Source organism: Haematobia irritans, chromosome 1 (assembly GCF_050003625.1).
Source record: "Haematobia irritans isolate KBUSLIRL chromosome 1, ASM5000362v1, whole genome shotgun sequence".
In the NCBI taxonomy this organism is placed as follows: domain Eukaryota; kingdom Metazoa; phylum Arthropoda; class Insecta; order Diptera; family Muscidae; genus Haematobia; species Haematobia irritans.
In genome coordinates this window covers 215,704,383-215,721,320 of record NC_134397.1, presented here as the reverse complement: position 1 = coordinate 215,721,320, position 16,938 = coordinate 215,704,383, and the positions used below count along the sequence as shown (strand labels likewise).

At 30.9% G+C, this 16,938-nt stretch overlaps 1 protein-coding gene across 1 annotated transcript in view; it reads left to right on the top strand.

Annotated features, from left to right (window-relative positions):
- The window catches only part of naz (nazgul), a 262,005-nt gene that overhangs the window by 156,286 nt on the left and 88,781 nt on the right, over positions 1–16,938 (top strand). The window lies entirely within an intron of this gene.

Below are 16,938 nucleotides of genomic sequence, written 5' to 3'. Positions count from 1 at the left end.
TAAAAGTCCTCCATTACCACCTTCGATGCAATGGGGAACTTGGATTTATAATCATAGGCTAACTGCTCCAACACTCGTACTGAAAGATATGGCGCACAAGATGTGCCATATGTAACCGTGCATAAAATGTAATGTTGTACCTCGTGTAACGGCGACTCTCTCCATACAATACGTTGATAATTTTTGTGATGTTCAGATATCCATATTTGTCTGAACATTTTTACTATGTCGGCTGAGAAAACATACCTGTGGAAACGAAATCTCAAACAAACAGCAAATAAGTCCCGTTGTATACTTGGCCCAATGTGCAAGTTATTATTAAGCGATATACCGTTGGAATCTTGAAATGAGCCATCAAACACGACTCTAATTTTTTCTCCCAAGACTGGATGATGGGGTAGATAAAAAACTCTACCATCAGTAACATTAATCTCATGAGGTTTGAGTTTACGCATATGTCCCAATTTTTCATAATCTCGCATAAAACCAATATACTTATCTCGAATTGCTGGATTTCGTTGAAGCCTTCTTTCGACAGCATAGAATCGAGATAGCGCACCATTTAGTGTATTTCCAAATATTGGGTTTTCATTTTTAAAAGGCAACTGAACTACGTACTTACCATCACTTGCACGCGAGTGAGTGGTTTGAAAGTGCGTCTCTACAAAAATGTCATCTGGATCGGCTTTAGTATGGTGTTCAGTTTCTTCTAGTTCCCAAAAGCTTCGAAGGCAACGATCAATATCCACGGTGGTAACAAGTGTAGTAGTTTGGTTGTAAATTTGCTCTGTCTCAGCACAAGTTACAACCCATCCAAAAATTGTTGAAATTGCAATAGTATTGCCCTGTGAATCAATACGTTTGTTGAATGTGAAAATGTTCCAAATATGTTCTAGGCCAAATAAAATATCAATCTGTGACGAAATGTTGTATGTGGGGTCAGCAAGAGGCAAATCCATAAGTTGATTTTTTATCTTATTTTCAAAGCTGTAGCCAGGAAGAGATGTAGTTATTTTAGGCAGAACATGTACCTTGGCGTTAATCGATTGCTCAGAGATGCGTGAACGTACGAATATTTGACATAAACCCCGAGTTGTCTCGGCTTTAATTGATGAAATACCATTTACAATTATTTTTGAGGGATATCTTTGAAGGCCTAGACGTTGAGCACAACTCTCAGTGATAAAAGACAGCTTTGAAGCGGTATCTAATAAAGCTCGACATGTTATAAACTTTCCAAAGCGATCTTTGACATAAATAGAAGCAGTGGGCATGACAAATTCTTTGTCTGACGTACAATGTTTACTACTAGATGGAAGTGAAGGTAACGAAATGGGACATGCAATGTTAGCGGTAGTGGACCACTGAATATTGGCACTAGCTGTATTATTAGAAGAAGACGGTGATTCAGGGGGTGAAGACTCCGAAACTTGACCGGGTAAATATGTAGGTTCATGTTCATTACTCGGAAGATGTAGGAGTGAATGGTGTCTTCGATGACATTGCTTGCATCTACCTTTTGATGCACAGTTGGAAACCGCATGACCCTGTCTGAGACAATTATAACATAGTGCAGATTCTTTTACGAAGTGACGGCGCTCATTAATATCTTTTTGCAGAAATGTGGGACATGTAAAGATTGAATGGTCGGGACACTTGCACAATAAACAGCTGGGTTTTGCTTTAGTACTCACCAGACATTTTGTATGGTTACCTTGTGACTTGCCTGAATGACTGTGTTTGGATTGATGGGCCTGTTTCTTTGCACACAATTCAACCTCTTCGCAGCGATTGTCTAAGAATTCAAAAAAATCGTTAATGGTAGGAAGTGGATTATCTCGACTCTCACGAATCCACTTGCTCTTTGATTCAGGATCAAGTTTAGATAACAATAAATAGATTAACCACCAATCTCTTTCATCTTTACCTATAGCATCAAGACCACGAATTATTTCATTTGCCCCGTCAGATATTTTTCTCATGGTTGCAGCATTTTCCGTCGATATTGATGGTAGGGCCATAAATGCTTCTATGAAAGAAGTAACAATTTGCTTAGGGCGATCATACCTATCATTGAGCCTTGTCCAAGTTGTTTGAAAAGCAGTTTCGGTAACCGGAATATGTTGTATTAATCTTGCGGCATCTTCTTTGAGTAGCGACTTCAGGTAATGAAACTTTTGAATATTTGATATTCCTTTTGATCCTATAGCGCTCTCAAAAAGATCTTTAAAACTTGGCCAATCTTTGTATGTCCCTGTAAAAAATGGAATATTTATGCGAGGTAAATCATTTTCTTTAGGATGGCTAGTCGTTGAAAGTTTTTCCAAAAATGCAGCCTGTTGATCTGCCAACTTTGCTATTGCTCCCGAGTTGGCTCTACTTTCATTCAAAGTAGGAGCATATTGTGATTTTAAAGCATACAGTTTACCACGCGCTGAAAGGTATTTCTCTTCGTAGCTTGCAAAATCAGCCTCCGGGTCCGCAAAATTTTCCACATCTTTGAATTTGTATAAATCATCTGTTAATTTTACAAACGCTTGCCAAACCTCTTCCAAACGCTCCAAGCGGCTAACCACATCATCGAAAGTTGTTTCTGCGGATGGAACCTGAGCAAACGCCAAAGCACGAGTAATTGAGCCTTTAAAGCGACCTCCGGTCATCGTCAAGGAATTCATTTCTTCCGACATGATGTGTTATTTTTTACTTTAATTTGCACAAGAACTTCCTTAAGACAAGTATAATGCAATCAAATTTGCATCCAAAACTTGATCAGAACGAGATCGATTTTTTTTTATTTTTTTTAAATAAAATTGATACGTTCTTCGATTTTGATAGTTGTGGAATTCCAGATTTTATTAAATGACTGGAAGATCCGGTTCCAGAAGGACCAACACTTATGGTGAGGAATAAAACAAATGTTGAGTTTGAATTTTATTACACCATAAGGTAGATTTATTAAAAATTCTGTTGAAGACTTTATTCGCGAGCTGTTCACTTGTTTCAATCAATGGGCGAAGCTAAAGTGATTTTTGATTTCATTGTTCAATTCTAGTGTACCAAATTTAAAGCGGTACTTCATTCATTATTTTATCAATGATATTTCAAAGTCATTCATATTTTCTACATACGTATAAAGTATTGCTTAAGCTTACTCTTTTTCATTCATAGGTTTACATTCATTGATATTAACAGTTTTTGAAAGCAACAACAACATATTCATATTAGTAAAGTAATATAAAAAACAACAATAACAATACTCATTGAGAATCATTCTACGTGAGATTATTAAAGTGACAAGAGCAATGAGTATAATTATGAATGAGAACACAGTGTTATATTTATGAATGAGAGCAATGTGTTATACACAACTAGAAATATATAATATAACAAATAGACAGCTAAGCATGAATGAAGTAAATAATAATAAATTTGAAGCGAGCACAGTGTGGATTAAAAGTACGTTCACCACCAATTCTATATAAATAAAACTTTCACAAAATTTTCTATAGAAATAAAATTTTGACACAAATCTTCTACCGAAATTTTGACACAATTTTTTATAAAAATAAAATTTTGACAACATTTTATATAGAAATAAATTTATGACAAATTTTCTAAAAAAAAAAAATTGACAACATTTTCTACTGAAACAATATTTTCTATAGAAATAATATTTTGACAAAGTTTTCTATAGAAATAAAATTTTGACAAAATTTTATATAGAAATACAATTTTGACAAAATTTTCTATAGAAATAACATTTTGACAAAATTTTCTATAGAAAAAAATTATGACAAAATTTTCTATAGAAATTTTGACACAATTTTCTATAGAAATAAAATTTTGACAACATCTTATATAGAAATAAATTTTTGACAAATTTTCTAAAAAAAAATTTACAACATTTTCTACTAAAACTAAATTTTCTATATAAATAAAATTTTGACAACAATTTCTATAGAAACAAAATTTTGACAACAATTTTCTACTTAAATTTTGACACATTTTTCTATAGAAATAAATTGTTGACAAAATTTTGTAAAAAAAAATTGACAACATTTTCTACTGAAACAAAATTTTCTATAGAAATAAAATTTTGACAAAATTTTCCATAGAAATAAAATTTTGACAAAATTTTTTATAGAAATAAAATGTTGACAAAATTTTCTATAGAAATAAAATGTTCACAAAATTTTCTATAGAAATAAAATTTTGACAAAATTTTCTATAGAAATAAAATCTTTACAAAATTTTCTATAGAAATAAAATTGTGACAAAATTTTCTCTAGAAATAAAATTTTGACAGAATTTTCTCTAGAAATAGAATTTTGATAAAATTTTATATAGAAAAAAAAGTTTGACGAAATTTTTTATAGAAATAAAATTTTGACAAAATTTTCTATAGAAATAAAATTTTGACAAAATTTTCTATAGAAATAAAATTTTGAAAACATTTTCTATATAAATAAAATGTTGACAAAATTTTCTGTAAAAATAAAATTTTGCCAAAATTTTCCATAGAAATAAAATTTTTACAAAATTTCTATTGAAATAAAAATTTGACAAAATTTTCTATAGAAATCAAAATTTGACAAAATTTTCTATAGAAATCAAAATTTGACAAAATTTTCTATGGAAATAAAATTTTGACAAAATTTTCTATAGAAAAAAAATTTGACCAAATTTTGTACAGAAATAAAATTTTGACAAAATTTTCTATAAAAATAAAATTTTGACAAAATTTTCTATAGAAATAAAATTTTGACAAAATTTTCTATAGAAATAAAATTTTGACAAAATTTTCTATATAAATAAAATGTTGACAAAATTTTCTGTAAAAATAAAATTTTGCCAAAATTTTCCATAGAAATAAAACTTTTACAAAATTTCTATTGAAATAAAAATTTGACAAAATTTTCTATAGAAATCAAAATTTGACAAAATTTTCTATAGAAATAAAATTTTGACAAAATTTTCTATAGAAATAAAATTTTGACAAAATTTTCTATAGAAATAAAATTTTGACAAAATTTTCTATAGAAATAAAATGTTGACAAAATTTTCTATAGAAATATAATGTTGACAAAATTTTCTACAGAAATAAAATGATGACAAAATCTACTATAGGGATAAAATTTTGATAAAAATTTTCTATAGAAATAAAATTTGGACAAATTTTTCTACTGAAAAAAAATTTTGACATAATTTTCTATAGAAATAAAATTTTGTCAAAATTTTCTATAGAAATAAAATTTTGACACACTGTTCTATAGAAAGTTTTCTATAGAATTAAAATTTTGACAAAAATTTCTATAGAAATAACGTTTTGGCAAAATTTTCTTTAAAAAAAAATATGACAAAATTTACTATAGAAATAAAATTTTGTCAAAATTTTCTATAAAAATAAAATTTTAACAAAATTTTCTATAGAAATAAAATTTTGATAAAATTTTCCATAGAAATAAAATTTTGACAAAATTTTCTACAGAAATAAAATGTTGACAAAATCTTCTATAGGAATAAAATTTTGATAAAAATTTTCTATAAAAATAGGATTTTGACAAAATTTACTATAGAAATAATATTTTGACAAAGTTTTCTATAGAATTGAAATTTTGACACAATTTTCTATAGAAATAAAATTTTGACAAAATTTACTATAGAAATAATATTTTGACAAAGTTTTCTATAGAATTGAAATTTTGACACAATTTTCTATAGAAATAAAATGTTGACAAAATGTTCTATAGAAATAAAATTTTGACAAAATTTTCTATAGAAATAAAATTTTGACAAAATTTTCTATGGAAATAAAATGTTGACAACATTTTCTATAGAAATATAATTTTGACAAAATGTTCAATAGAAATAAAATTTCGACAAAATTTTCTATAAAAATAAAATTTTCTATAGAAATAAAATTTTGACAAAATTTTCTATAGAAATAAAGTGTTGACAAAATTTTCTATAGAAATAAAATGTTGACAAAATTTTCTATGAAAATAAAATTTTGATAAAATTTTCTATAGAAATAAAATTTTGACAAAATTTACTATAGAAATAATATTTTGACAAAGTTTTCTATAGAATTGAAATTTTGACACAATTTTCTATAGAAATAAAATTTTGAGAACATTTTATATAGAAATAAATTTTTGACAAATTTTCTAAAAAATGACATTTTCTGCTGAAACAAAATTTTCTATAGAAAGAAAATTTTAACAAAATTTTCTATAGAAATAAAATTTTAACAACATTTTCTATATAAATAAAATTTTGAGAAAATTTTCTGTAAAAATAAAATTTTGACAAAATTTTCTATAGAAATAAAATTTTGACAAAGTTTTCTATAGAAATAAAATGTTGACAAAATTTTCTATAGAAATAAAATTTTGACAAAATTTTCTACAGAAATAAAATGTTGACAAAATCTGTTGAAAAAATCTATAGGAATAAAATTTTGATAAATATTTTCTATCGAAATAAAATTTGGACAAATTTTTCTACTGAAAAAAAATTTTGACATAATTTTCTATAGAAATAAAATGTTGACAAAATTTTCTATAGAAATAAAATTTGGACAAATTTTTCTACTGAAAAAAAATTTTGACACAATTTTCTATAGAAATAAAATTTTGACAAAATTTTTTTTTAAAATAAAATTTTGCTAAATTTTCTATAGAAATAAAATTTTGACAAAATTTTCTATAGAAATAAAATTTTGACAAAATTTTGTATAGAAATAAAATTTTGACAAAATTTTTAATAGAAATAAAATTTTGGCAAAATTTTCTATAGAAATAAAATTTTCTATAAAAATAAAATTTTGACAAAATCTTCTATAGAAATAAAATTTTGACAAAATTTTCTATAGAAGTAAAATGTTGACAAAATTTTCGATAGAAAAAAAAATTGACAAAATGTTCTATAGAAATAAAAATTTGACAAAATTTTCTATAGAAATAAAATTTTGATAAAATTTGCATAGAAAAAAAATTGACAAAATTTGCAATTCAAGTAGGTGATATTAGGTACAGTCCTTATTTCAGGTTCACATAGACTAGTCAGTCATACAAATGTTCCTAATTTTGAGATTTTCCTGCGATGAAATTTCAATATTAGAGAGAGAGAGAAAAGATCGATGTAAAGGACTTTAGTTAAGTATAACCCACAGATGAGAGTAAACTTCCAGAAATGTAGCCTATTTAACGTGTTTGGCGATGTTTACCACAGAACATTGGGAAATTTTACTAAACAAAGCCATATAAATGGCTATTTTAGGGGACACTCAAAGTAAAAATGTATTCCTTAGGAACGAAATTTTAGACCTAGGACGCTGGAACGATCTGGGTAGTTGGTGGACAAATGGGTCTTAAAAAAAATTAAATTATGATATTCAATGTTCTTTAACTGTCCAAAATAAAGTTCATGCAAGACTAATGAAAGTCAAATCGGCGGAAAATAAATTTCAAATTTTCTTTTTGGTTCCTGATTTACAATTAAAAAAAATAGATATATGGGGGCACTAGGGTTGGTATATTAATCATTGCAAATAGCTTTGATCTTTAACTGCGACACAATTTCATAAAAAAAATCTGAATTTAAATTAAATTGCAATGTTCTAACGCCAATAAAAAATGCGCTTTTCGGCATTTAGCATAGCTCGAAGAGCGGTTAAAATCACTTCCTAACTTTAAAGGAAATTAATGACTTAATTTCTACATTGCAGCTCTAGAAGAACTACTTCCATTACAACTTGATGCAATATTAACTACTACTTCCATTACAACTTGATGCAATATTAATGGAAATGGAATTTTTAAATGCGGAAATAGCATTGGGAGGTGGCAATATTGACACTAATCTACTTCTAAAATTCATCAAAAGTCTTGCAATGTTTAGAATCTCTCGCATTATTCTGAATTACCGTATTCGTTGTAGGAACAAAGAAAATAAATAAGTTAAATCACGACAATTTTATTTCTATTTTACGATCTCATTTACATCTTACTGACGTAATTTGCACTAATTTCAAATGTTTCTTTATCCGAACAATACCCGAATTGACCCTTTTATTCAAATATTTGTACATTTATAATAAATAAAGAAACTGAATTTTATACAACAAAATATTCATCTCACCAGCTACACGGTTTTAGTGAGGCACTCATATATTCTAAAAGTTTCAGTATTTATGAAATTGAATTTCAATATAAAATTTTCTTTACTTTCTCAAAATATTTGTTCGAATTTTATAATTGTTTTGTCGTAGGGAATACGTTTTTGGGCGCAGGGAAAAAAAGGCAATTTTCGGAAGTTGCGTAGGGAATTTTTAAAAAGTGATGTCAGGAGGATTACTAACCTAAACAATAGAAATTGTTGTGACACAAATTTTTAAACTAATATAATTTTCATCCCACTCCCATATACCACTGTGCAATGTATGCAGCAACTCTGACTATGTATTCTTGTTTTCTCCAAAATGCAAACTCACACTTAACAATACCCTCGAATTTATCTTCATGTTCATGTAATCACAGGTGTGTATAGCCAGAAATATGCCTATGCCACAATACTACGTATACGTTCACTATCAAAACACGAACATGGGATCAAATTATTTGGCCAAGAATAACAGAACCAAAAACCTCGACAACAACAACGAGGCAAAAGAATACACGTACTACAACAAAAGTGTTAACATACGTCATTACAATTTGTCGAAATGTAATACTGCAAAGCCACATCTCACGGTCGTGGTGGTGGTGGTGGTGAAGTGAATGAAAAAATAAGAACAATAAAATAACTCAAATAAATAAAGAGTGAGAGAGACGGAGAGAGGCATGGAGAAAAAAGAGTACACTCGACAGAAAAAAAAACAAAACAATAAACTATCATTACTCCGAATTGAAAAATAAAAAAAATATACTGGATAGAAAAATGCATATGAAACACTTGAGACAAGCTGAGAACAGTTAAATGGCTGTGATGCGAGAAAACACAAGACGATTATTTGATTTAAAAAAAAAAAATTGGAAAATCGTAATTTGTCAAGAAATAAAGATCAAATAAACTACTAAGATTGATTAATTTCCATCCACTCTAAAAACACTATTGACCTAATATGAAATATTAACATAAGCATCCTAAATATTTAAGACATCCAATTTAGTCCAATATTAAAGTTTTTTTTTAATGAAGGAAACAAGAATATCCGTAACATATAGTTTAAATGCAATCCGAGGTGAATAATTCATTCTATCATGAAAGCGAGCGAAGCATAAATCCATTGCTATAGGCTTTAGATCAAACAACAGTGGAGTACACTTGGCGAACGTTCGTCCGAAATTACCGTTTTTTAGGATTTACTAGAAGTGACCCACGTCGACTACCTGTAGAAGGATAAGTGAATAATAGAATTGCAAAATGCTGAATTAATATTTCGCAGATTCGCACAGATACATTTGGCTACACTTCATCAATGTTTACTTGGAATCGAAGATTTTGACCTTCTCCTAAGGAGCTTGGTATTGATTCAGAGCCAAAGGAGCCGCTTCTCTAAAATATAGACATTTTGTGGGGATCTTTCTAGCTTTAAATCTAGACTCTATAAAATTAAAATTAGGATATGTGGAGACTACATTTATCAAATTTGCATTACCCCTATCACAATTTATACGTTTTCTTAATTAAAAAAAAAAAAAAACTTAAGATTTATTTTAAGGATGAAAAATCCTTTTAATATTTTTTTTTATACCCTCCACCATAGGATGGGGGGTATATTAACTTTGTCATTCCGTTTGTAACACATCGAAATATTGCTCTAAGACCCCATAAAGTATATATATTCTGGGTCGTGGTGAAATTCTGAGTCGATCTGAGCATGTCCGTCCGTCCGTCCGTCCGTCCGTCTGTTGAAATCACGCTAACTTCCGAACGAAACAAGCTATCGACTTGAAACTTGGCACAAGTAGTTGTTATTGATGTAGGTCGGATGGTATTGCAAATGGGCCATATCGGTCCACTTTTACGTATAGCCCCCATATAAACGGACCCCTAAATTTGGCTTGCGAGGCCTCTAAGAGAAGCAAATTTCATCCGATCCGGCTGAAATTTGGTACATGGTGTTAGTATATAGTCTTTAACAACAATGAAAAAAGTGGTCCACATCGGTCCATAATTATATATAGCCCCCATATAAACCGATCCCCCGATTTGCCTTGCGAGGCCTCTAAGAGAAGCAAATTTCATCCGATCCGGCTGAAATTTGGTACATGGTGTTACTATATAGTCTTTAACAACAATGAAAAAAGTGGTCCACATCGGTCCATAATTATATATAGCCCCCATATAAACCGATCCCCCGATTTGCCTTGCGAAGCCTCTAAGAGAAGCAAATTTCATCCGATTCGGCTGAAATTTGGTACATGGTGTTAGTATATGGTCTCTAACAACCATGCAAAAATTGGTCCACATCGGTCCATAATTATATATAGCCCCCATATAAACCGATCACCAGATTTGACCTCCGGAGCCTCTTAGAAGACCAAAATTCATCGGATTCGGTTGAAATTTGGTACGTGATATTAGTATATGGTATCCAACAACCATGCATGAATTGGTTTATATCAGTCCATAATTATATATAGCCCCCATATAAACCGATCCTCAGATTTGACCTCCGGTGCCTTGTGGAGAAGCAAAATTCATCCGATCTGGTTGAAATTTGTTACGTGGTGCTAGTATATGATATTTAACAACCATGCCAAAAGTGGTCCATATCAGTCCATAATCATATATAGCCCCCATATAAAACGATCCCGAGATTTGGTTTTGGAGCCTCTTGGAGTAGCAAATTTCATCCGAGTCAGTTGAAATTTGGTACATTGTGCTAGTATATGGCCGTTAACAACCATGCCTAACTAGGTCCATATCGGTCTATAGTTATATATAGCCCTCAGATAAATCGATCCCCAATAACACATAAATTGGTCCATATCAAGTTCATAATTGATTATAGCCCCCATAAAAGCGACCCCCATATTTCAATTCTGGCTCCCTACGTACCGTGCAAGAGTCCATATCGATTCGTAATTATTTGTAGACTTACATAGCTTTTTGTCTAATATATACCACGTGTGGACTAACTCACAATTTAGAAAACGATTTAAGATACCACAACCCAAGTAATTCGATTGTGTATAACAGTCTGTCATAGAAGTTTCTACGCAATCCATGGTGGAGGGTACATAAGATTCGGCCTGGCCGAACTTACGGCCGTTTGTACTTGTTTTAGTTTTAATCCAAAATTCAATATCTCAGTTCGTACGATTGTTTTAGTTTCCAAACTAATAATGTCACCTATTTTGAAGGTCTCGTATCGTGTCAAAAAGATATTACATGGAGGCTGATATATTATAATCAGCAAAAAAAGTAAAGCGCTAAATATATTTTATTTATTTTATTGTCCAAAAGCAAAAAATATCTGAAGTAACATCGAATTTTAGAATCAGTTTTTCGCTTAACTTGGGAACTTTTCGCACTAATTATGACTTTAAAACCAGCCAACAAAGCCATCACACTTTGAATGAAACTGGATCTGCGGTAGTTTGGATCATTGCCCGGGAAGCGCCGTCTTTAGATGTTCCACTTCTTACTCTCTACGGAAATTATTGTGACCATTGTGAGGTTGAAATGAAGAGAAGAAACTCCAAGGAACCACCTTCAGAGTTGTAATATTATCTTTAGGATATAATCCTGATAATATTGGGTATTTATTTTGAGCTCACGGTCGTTGAATTCAAAATAAAAAAAAAAACCATCAGCCGACTCACACCGGCACTTGAGTTGTAAATTTTCAGATGAACTCTTTGACAAGTAACCCGATCATATTGTTTGTTCACAAACTACTTAATTTGGAATGGCTTCTCACCGGAATTAATTAATGAAAATTCTCGAACGATTAGCTTTTACAACTTTCGATGTGGATTAACTCAACAACAGTGCATCAATGAACTTTATTAAATCTTTGGCGATGAAGCTCCGTCAAGGACCAGTGTTGATCGATGATATGGTAAATTCAACCGAGGTCGTAGTTCACTCCAAAAGGAAGAGTATCCAAAAAGAGCTATCTGATTTGCTTGAAATTAGAGATCTAGAGATATCTAAATCTAAATCTTAGAAAAGTCTGTACCAAATGTGATATATAAAGGGTGATTTTTTAGCCATTATCATTTTGGCAGCAGTGGTTTAAACAGCTGATCCATGTTTTTATATAGCCTTCATATAGATCGATCTTCCGAATTGATTTCTTGAGGGTATAGAAACCGCATTTTTCACCCAATTTGCTTCAAATCTAAAATCTTGTTTATACCCATCACCATAGAATGTTGATGGGGTTATAATAAGTTTGCCATTCTTTTTGTAACATATCGAAATATTCATTTCCGACTATACAAAGTATATATACACGATACAACCTTCAATAATGACGCTATCGTCCTGAAATTTGGCAAATATTCGTCTTTTGCCTGCACCCTCAAAAAAAAATCGCTTCTCTAACATATGTTCCAAACATATTTTGCAGGAAGCACATATATTATTGGATACTACCGAAACATTCATATGTATGTTTTATGTGAACATACTATATGTTTGGAAGCATTTTGAGCCCAAAAAATATATGCTTGGAAGAATTTTTCCCAAAGACGATTGTGCTCATTGCCTAACATACTCGTAATTTTCACTTCCACGAAATATTTTAGTTCTTGGCACTTTTTTCTGTAATACAAATAATGTTGAAGAAATTATTCACTTTTATAAATTTTTTAAATTTTACCTTTCGCCTGCAGGGAGAATCGAACCGAGGACAGTTTGTAAGCCAACACACTACCACTGGGCTACGTAGCTGTTATAGTCATAAGTAGATAATTATCGTTATAAGTTACATTTATATAGCATAGTTTGCAGCGCCCACGAGCCCATGCAAACATAACATTATTTAACAGAAACATACATTTGTTTGACACGTGGAGCAGTGGTTAGCATGTCTGCCTTGCATGCAAAGAGTCGTGGGTTCAATCCCTGCTCCGACCGAACACTTTTTCTTTTAATTTACACATTTATATATATATACTATATTAAATTGTTATAATGAAACTTCGAAATGTGGGTTATTAAAGATTTATAGTCAGTAGCAGTGCTTGATATAAACGAAATTGACTGATTTTTGATCAAAATATTATTTTTTATTGCAAAAATAACAATTTTGTAACAAAAAACTGTTTTTGGCACAAAACTTTAAAATTTGGATGGAATTTAAAAACTCTCACAAAAGAAGAACGTGGAGTCGAGTAGAAACATACATAAATAATTTTATAATATAAACATAAATTTATTTAGGCGTCAACAGTTTTTTACTAGCATTTAACACCATCGCTCTAAAATGCATTTTATTTTTCTTTAATAATTCATTTTAAAGAAAATAAACTTTTTGAATTGTTTTAGCTGCAAAACTCGAACTTAATGCCCGCTTTTATATTTGAAGGTCTCCGCTGTGTTATGTTGATATCTTTCGTGAACTCTCCCGGTTTCCATCTCTATTTCTTTTTCTATACTCTCTCTCTGTCGCTTTGAATAAAATATCACAACATATGTATGTTAAGTCGAAATTTGTAAATTTATATATGTTTGCATTCACACATATGATTTATATGAAACATTATGCCCCAAACATAATATATTCTAACATATTAACATAGATGTCCCAAACATTTAGTGTTAGTTGAGGAACATTACATGTTTGCACTTAAATATATTGTGTTTTAAAATTGTGCCCGAAACACATTTTGTTTATATCGGAACATATGAAAAACATATTTTTCTAAGAGTGTGCACACAGGCTAAGTTCAAAGATGGGCTATATCGGTCCAGGTTTTGATATAGTTCCCATATAAACCGATCCCCCGATTTAGGGGTCTTGAGCACTCATACACTGCAATTTTCAAGCGATTAGCCTGAAATTGGAAATTTAGACATATTTTAGGTCCACAAAAAGGTGTGCCGAATATGCTGTGTATCGATCCATGTTTTTAAAAAGACCCTAACTTTTTATATATACACCAGATTTAACTTCTGGGGCTTCTAGACACCGTATTTGTTCTTGAAATTAGAAATATGGAGATATATTAGGTGCATTGAATTTTGGTTTTATCGATCCATGTTTTGAAGCTCGACATCGAGTTTGTATTTATCAATTTATAATTGAAAACAAAAAAAAAAAGAAAAAACAAGTATATACGGCCGTAAGTTCGGCCAGGCCGAATCTTACGTACCCTCCGACATGGATTGTGTAGAAACGAAAGACTGTCATCCACAATCGAATTACTTGGGTTGTGGTATCTTAAAACTTCTTAAGATCGTTTTCTAAATTGTGAGTTAATCCATACGTGGTATATATTAGACAAAAAAGGTATGTGTAAGTAAGTCTACAAATAATTACGAATCGATATGGACTTTTGCACGGTACTTAGAGAGCCAGAATTGAAATATGGAGGTCGCTTATATGGGAGCTATATACAATTATGATCTTGATATGGACCAATTCCTGTATGGTTGTTGGATACCATATACTAACATCACGTACCAAATTTCAACCGAATCGGATCGATTTTTCTCTTCCAAGGGGCTCCGGAGGTCAAATCTGGGGATTGGTTTATATGGGGGCTATATATAATTATGGACCGATTTCGACCAATTTTTGCATGGGTGTTTGAGGCCATATATTAACACCATGTACCAAATTTCAGCCGGATCGGATGAAATTTGCTTCTCTTAGAGGCTCCGCAAGCCAAATCGGGGGATCGGTTTATGGGGGCTATATATAATTATTGACCAATGTGGACCAATTTTTTCACAATTGTTTGAGACCATATACTTACACCATGTACCAAATTTCAGACGGATCGTATGAAATTTGCTTCTCTTAGAGGCTCCGCAAGCCAAATCTGAGGATTGGTTTATAGGGGGGTATATATAATTTGCATGATTGTTAGAGATCATATGCTGACACCATGTACCAAATTTCAGCCGGATCGGATGAAATTTGCTTCTCTTAGAGGCCTCGCAAGCCAAATCGTGGGATCGGTTTATATGGGGCTATATATAATTATTTACCGATGTGGACCATTTTTGCATGGTTATTAGAGACCATATATTAACACCATGTACCAAATTTCAGCCGGATCGAATGAAATTTGCTTTTCCTAGAGGATTCGCAAGGCAAATTTGGGGGTCCGTTTATATGGGGGCTATACGTAAAAGTGTACCGACATGACCCATTTGCAATACCATCCGACCTACATCAATATCAACTACTTGTGCCTAATTTCAAGTCGATAGCTTGTTTCGTTCGGAAGTTAGCGTGATTTCAAGAGACGGACGGACGGAAGGACACGCACAGATCGACTCAGAATTTCACCACGACCCAGAATATATATACTTTATGGGGTCTTAGAGCAGTATTTCGATGTGTTACAAACGGAATGACAAAGTATACCCCCATCCTATGGTGGAGGGTATAAAAAAAAAACATTTTTATAAATCGTTAAATTAATTTAAATTGCAAATCTTTGGATTAAAGATAAAAAAGCTTTAAATATAGACCAAGACTTATTTTGAGGATTTTGCATTTTTGATTTAAAGATTTTTTTGAAATTAAAGACAAGAATTTTTATTTTGAAATATTTGCTATAATTTTGGGTATTTGATACTCGAACAGGACGAACATTCGACTGTATAAACTTGCCAAATCTACTGTTGCATAAAATCGAAATTGAAATTTCCTTAAACAACAATGTAACTATCGACATATACAAACATCAAATACAAACATCAACTAACCATTCAAGCGACCAGTCCCAAACAATACAATCATATGTTAAAAAAAAAAAAAGAAAACACCAAAAAACAAAATTGAGTATAAAATTCTTGAACGAGATGTGCTTGCTTGCAGCAAGTGCTAAATAATTAATCTATTCGAATTCTCTCAACCATTTGATTTAAAGTGTTAACATTTACCTGATGCTAACAATAAATTCAGGTGGGAATTCTCGAGAATCACTTAACATTTAGAGTGGCCGTTTTTCTGGGGCATCACAACAGCATCAGTTGCAACACAAACAACCCTAACCATGATAACGATGACAACGACAACTCAAAATGATTTTTGCCCAAACCTTCTATGGTTTGCTGGGTTAGAAAGGGTGGCCATTTGAATAATTTAACACGAATGTGAATTGCTAAAATGAACATTTAAAATTCATATGCTTTGGTGTTGAGATTAGGGCTTAATATTTAGATCATAACCTTCCAGTTCTTAAAGGGACAAAATAAAAAATATTTCACTATCAAATTGCAAGGGCGTTAATTAAAGTTGAAAGAAATTTTGATTGAGATCAATTTATGTAAATTAGAATTTTAATTTTTATAATTTATATACACTAAAACAAATGTTATCCTAATACGAAGAATAAGATACCCTTAAATTAATGACACTAAATTTTCATAACACAGAGGACAAATTCCTTTAAAATATGGAAATTTTAATGGAAATAAATTTCAAATTTTTGATTTAAAACCTTAAGGTTGAGTTACATACCATGCGTTAAAAAAATCTTCCCATATTGACTGAGATTTATTTTGAAGATTCCTAGTATTCTTGACGTTTTGGAATTAAAAACAAGTATATAAGGCCGTAAGTTTGGCCAGGTCAAATTTTATGTACCCACCACCATGGATTGCGTAGAAACTTCTTCGGAAGACTGTCATCCACAATCGAATTACTTGGGTTGTGGTAATATTTACCGATGGCAAGGTATCTCAATTCTTCTTGACATCGTCTTCTAAATTGTAAGTTAGTCCATACGTGGTATATATTAG